Genomic DNA, 5,926 nt, shown 5'->3' with positions numbered 1-5,926 from the left:
GGCGGCGGCGGCGGCGGCGGCGCGGAGGCGCGGCGGCGGCGGCGGCTAGTGTTAGGACCTTGCTGCGATAGATACCATGTAGAGAGATAAGTTATGGGCTGTGCAATCGCAATGCATTGATCGGTGCACCAGGCACGTATATATAAGTACAGAGGTGGGCCACAACCTCAACTATACAAGAAAACAGGAAGTGGGCCCTACACGCACATATACACGTACACAATATACTCAACAGAAGCAACAATCATAGAGCAAACCTCCCACGAACCGTGAGTCCCTCCAGCCAGAACCCTCTGCAAAATGATGCCTCCGAGGTAACCCAGACCTAGGGTTTCCCCAGGAGCCATAGGAGTGGAGGGGCGAGAACCACCTCTTTGACGCCTTCACGAACATAAAGACACACATATGCACCGTCCTCGTCGGCTTTCACCGTCGGCCACACCACCCAGACCCCCAACCAACTAGCGCTCGCCATGACCACTATCATGCCCCCCACCACGGAGATGACTCACACTGTCAACCTCATCGTTGCGAACATCTGCCACAAGAGGGATGGCTTTGCCCGCCGCCATTTTTTAATGGCGGCGTGGGGAGATGTGCGAGAACTTGGGCATTGTGGCTGTGGTATTTAGATCCTCTAGAGCCGCCTCGAGAATAGTTGGATAAATGTGTTGCTGAATCATAGTGAGAACAAAAGGTAAGCATTAAAAAAGGCATCTGAATGTTGTATAAGAAAAATGCAGAATCTCGATGTAAAGTACTATTGTGAATGATACATACTTGAAAATTCAAGGGTTTGTGTCATTTTTGTGAAGTTAGAGCTCATGGTTTGTTTTCTCGAGAAGGAAACACAGTTGTTGCAAAATTCCATGACAAAGAAAGAATTCTTCAAAGTTCCTTTGCTCCAATGGGTGTCTTTGTTCAACAGTGCGAACACCGAATTTGTCATTGGAAGTACGAACAAAAAAACACTGGGAGAGCCCCTGTGTCGTCCACCCCGAGCAACACAGGTGACACCTACAATCGCCACCGCCAGATCCACCCGTAGTTGCCCTTCCTGCTGTTGCTGGTCAGCCCGCGTCGCGCAAAGCCCCGTATGGTGGTAGGGCGGTCCTCCCTCTCTTCTTCCTTCCCTCACCCGTCCAGGTGCTAACTTCAATAGCCGTCGCTGTGTTCCTAGCCGCCCGAGACGGCGTGGTCGCGGTGGAACGAATGTGAGGCGACAATAGGCGTGCTCGGGGCAGGCACAATACTCCGATTGGGAGGCACAATGCCGATCCAGCAGCTGTGCGATCTTGGTCTACGATCGTTGCATTTCACGCGAGCACCCATCGGCGATGGTGATCTGCCTTTGGTGCTCCGGTTTCGGCCATGTCAGACCCCGGGCATACGGGCCTAGGCATGGCTCTCTCCAGCGAGGTGGTAGTTGGTCGAGGGATGCTCCGCCGTCGGTGTTGGTCATCGTGGTGACCACTTTGGCCTGCAGTGGCATCCTCGCTATGGATTGCGTCCATCGAAAGGTCTCCGTGAGGGTTCCTCTCTACAGATCCGGTGGTTGATTTCGGTTGTGAGATGCAAACTATAGAAGATGGCTTGATGCAGAGTGATGATTGTGTAGCAGTGACCGTTTCATCGCATGTAGCTCCTTGGATCACAAAAAGTGGCTGCGACAACATATGAGTGATTTTGATGGTGGTGCTACTCAAGCACCCGGTCTCGAGCTATGGGGTGAAGGCCTACGTCTGACCCGAGTTGGTTAACATGATAGTGATTAGTGACGATGTGTTTACATCGTTACCTGATTGAAGGCATTGCTCGTATATGCTCAGATTAGTTCTTTAAGGTGAAAACATATATTCTGGCCTTGGATAGTTGGATTTGATGACGATGGCGTTTGAGCGTGGCTCCCTTCCTGAAGGGTATACACTTCAACCCCCTCTATCATGTGTGACGCGAAGTAATAGGAATAGACTCAAATGTATGGCTCAAGAGGTCTATACATGAATACAGAGGTGGGCATCAGCAAATTTTTAATAAATTATGAAAGTCAAGACTTGAACTCAAGATTTTAGACAATGATACCATATTAAACTTTAAGCCAGCCAACGCAAACAAAAGTCTAAACTATAAGAGAGAGTCGGACATCATACTTCAAAAGAAACCCAAATGCGGAACCAGTAAAAAAAAAAGAACATTTTGCGGTTAACAAGCCCTGCAAGATTGTTTCCCTCTTTGCGTCGTAGCCGCGTTTCCTAATTTAGAGGGTTACCTGCCAATCTTTTCATCTCAACGGTTATCTGCCCCCGATCTCGATGTAGCAAGAAACATCACCTTCAATCAAGCATTGAAAAGCATGACCCCACTCATCCATGTCGTCTGCAGCGCCTATATCTTGAGGGAGGGGAAAATCTCTACTACTTACTTTCTTTCCCTGCGGCTGCGGAGCCGACGAGGGGAAGAGGGGGAGCAGGCAGAGTAGTCGAGTAGAGAGAGAAAGCTACTACTCCAGCAGCTAGCTTTATGGTGTCTGACCTCCTGCCTGTTCGCCATCAATATCTCACCCTCCCCCCTCTCTCTCCTAATAACTCACTCTCATCTTCTCTTCTGCTGTCTGTCCCAGCGAAGGGCCCAACACATTACCCGAAGGAGTGGTGGACCTCCTCCATCCTCCCGCTGTCTCTTGTGGTCAGCCATGGCAAAGGCGCCTGCCTTTGCTGGGTTTGCCATTGGCATTTCGAGGGTGGCGACGACGATGGTTGTTGGTCGTGCTAAATGAGGCTGGTCTGATGAGTGAGTTGCTCGCCACCCTCCTCTCTCCTTCTCCATGCTTTCCTTTCAGGTTCTTGCTACAGAGGGAAAGAAAGAACGAAACAGTCCAGGGTTGATCTGAAAGAGATCACGCTGATCTGCTACAGCATGCTGATTGATTCCACTAGTATCTACATCAAGATAGAACAATCAAACTGTTGCGTGTTGATTGAGTGGGCCAAGGTGCTGCTCGTTCGGTCATCCTCGTGTGATTGTGTACCGTGACCGCGCGTGTGTGTGTGCGTGTGTGATCGCAGCATTCTTCGGGGCAAAATCAGATCGGGGCTTGTGTTGTGTGAGCAGTGAGCAGTGACCATGGCAGCAAGGAAGCAAACGTGCCTACCCGTACAGGCTTGAAGCGTCGTCTCAGATCGTGGGCCCGTTGGTAGGAGGGGGAGCAGCAGCTAGTAGAATGTCATGTCATTTCAAACGGGAAACTGGGAAAGGAGCCTCTCTGTCCTGCCTCGTTGCTGGAAAGGGCAAAGTCACAGGAGTTGGTGAAGGCATTCATTCCGGCAGTAACTACTTCATCCGCCCAGCCATAAATTTGGTCGTCTGAGGGAGAGAGAGAGGGGGACGAGACTTGCCTGCTCCCCCGGTCATGCTCCTGCGTACGTGCCTTGATTTGATCGAAACAAAATAAAATACGGCCTCATCCCCTTAAAATCAAAGGAGGAAGATGATTAGATTAGAAAGAAAAAAGAAAAAAAGATGAAGTGGGAGCATGAAAAGGGAGCAGGCAAGCCGGATTCGAGAGAGAGAATCGCATTATTTAGCGGAAATTGATAAATGAGGGAACCGGCTCCTCTACCGTGCCCGCTTGGCACGGCAGGGTGCCGTGCCTTCTTTACCCCAGCGAAGCAATGGTCTAGCCCAGGAAACTACTAAAAGCTCACCTGATGCCCGCTGATTAACAACATGGTTCTCAATTTTTTTATTGATTAACAATATTAGTCTTCTATAAAAAAATTAACAGCATTAGTTCATGGCTGCATGTTCTCATGGCGTTTTTTTGTTTGTCAAAATTTCGGTCGATTTAAATTTGGTTAAGTATATAAGTCGACTGTTGTCTGCATGTTGTTTCTCAACTTTTTTGTCTTTTCTGGATTTATAGTTTCTAATACTTGAATATATTTGCTAACTTTTCAAAATATGCAAATGTAGGAAATGGTACTGTTGCCCGCTCGAAGCAAAATACAAATATATTTTAATAAAAAAATGCTCTCCGTAAAATATGGCTGAGATTAAGCAAAACCATTTTTCAAATATGAGTTCATTTTCATTTTAGAATGTTGCTCATGTATATTCATAATAGGTAATTAGTTTATTGAGACAATGATAGTGGAAGGGCCCCGTTTTCAGATGTTTCTTCGAGTTTTGTTAGGACTTATGTCCTGCTCAGGAAGACGAGATGGCGGCGGCTCCTTGAATATTAAATAAATTCCTCCCCGCCTAGCCCCCGTTCCAGTGGTGTGTCTAGCATCGTCGATGGGCATATCGAGATGTGTTTCCGGCGAATCTATCTTTGGTGGATTTGGATGTGCTTGGATCTGGCCGTAGTTCATCTACGTTCGTGTGTTTTCAGGTTGGATTCTTCCAACCTACGCTACCCTTTCTCGGCGGCGGTTGTTATTCTGCCGTGTCAGTCCTATGGGGTCTTAGCACGATGACTTCTGAACTGTGTATACAACAAGTTTTGCCCGGCTCCGGCGAGGGAGGGGCGATGACGACGGCGTGCCTTCGGCTCGCTTTAGTACTTGTAATCGTCGCTAGGTGGTCTACGCATTTGGGTGTATTTTTTTATTATTTATGATGTTTATTGTACTGTCATAATTGAATATGAATAGATCGAAGTGTTATCTAAAAAAATAGAAGTAGAAATAGTGAGTTAGTTTTTCTAGGGGGAAATAGTTTCTTTTTGGGTTTGGGAAATAGTTAATTAGGTGACACGTGCAGGCGTGTGATACATCAGATTTTTTTTAGTTGAACGTGATGCATCCGGTGAACAGTTGGGCTGATTAGATAAACTTTCATTAAAGAGTCTGGCCTTTCTGGCCCATATCAATGTGTAAGGTGCGGGGTAAGAAGGCACGGCACCCTGCCGTGCCCAGCAGGCACGGTAGAGGAGCCGGTTCCATAAATGAGCTCGAGCACCATCGAGCCCTTAATTTGAAAATAAAAATAAAAAATACAATCCTTTTTTTTGAAAAAGATACACACATACATATACGTGTGTACTGCTTCTCTGCAATGTTTCATGGCGATTTTTTTTTGTGAGCTACACAAAAATGACAAAATCACATATTTCTAGCACATGTATTATTCACTATAATAGTACAAGATTTTTGGACAGATCACATCAGAATATATTTCGTGATTAAATTTCATACACATCTACTAGTATACATCCATATGTACGTGTGTATTTACCTTCAGTTTTTTTGAAACCCAAAACGTAGTTTTTTTATTTTTTGAAATAATCAGACTCCATGAAGCTCGAGATCAAATATCCACTCTCATTATATAGAGCGATTATAGCTAACCTCGCTAACCGGTGATTATACATGATGACAATAACGTATGATATTATGACGGTAGTGGTACTTCTAGCCCACCAAAGATTAAATCTTGGGTTTGACACTTTAGTATTTCATTAATTGAGATTATTCTTCAGTAGGAGGCGGCGTTTCCATCGATAGCAAGTTATGTTAGGTTGATCTCTCTCCCGTTCGAGACCAACGGGTCGAACGGGCCCTTGACTCGCGCCCTGATCGGGGGCGCCCAACCAAACCATAGTTGATGGGCCTCTGTGACCCGCGCTATATAAACAGAGGTGGGGGCCGAGGCACGACTCACGAGGTTAATCGCTGCCATAATCCTCACCTACAATCCCTACCGATCTAGGGTTAGTGCGGTGCTCACGGGAAGCTCCACTACCGCCGCCATCCACTCACTGCCATCACCGGCCACCGTCACCATGGCCGACACGGGGAGTTCCTCATCTGGAGGAGGAGAAGGTAGGTTCACCGGGAGTTTCTAGCCTATCCGATCTAGAGGATCTATCAATGGTATCAGGCCATGCTAGGCTACGATTTTCGGTACAAAGAATATACAGAGA

Source organism: Triticum dicoccoides, chromosome 4A (genome assembly GCF_002162155.2).
Source record: "Triticum dicoccoides isolate Atlit2015 ecotype Zavitan chromosome 4A, WEW_v2.0, whole genome shotgun sequence".
In the NCBI taxonomy this organism is placed as follows: Eukaryota; Viridiplantae; Streptophyta; class Magnoliopsida; order Poales; family Poaceae; genus Triticum; species Triticum dicoccoides.
The sequence above is the reverse complement of the archived record's forward strand: the minus strand, read 5'-3'. Positions refer to the sequence as shown.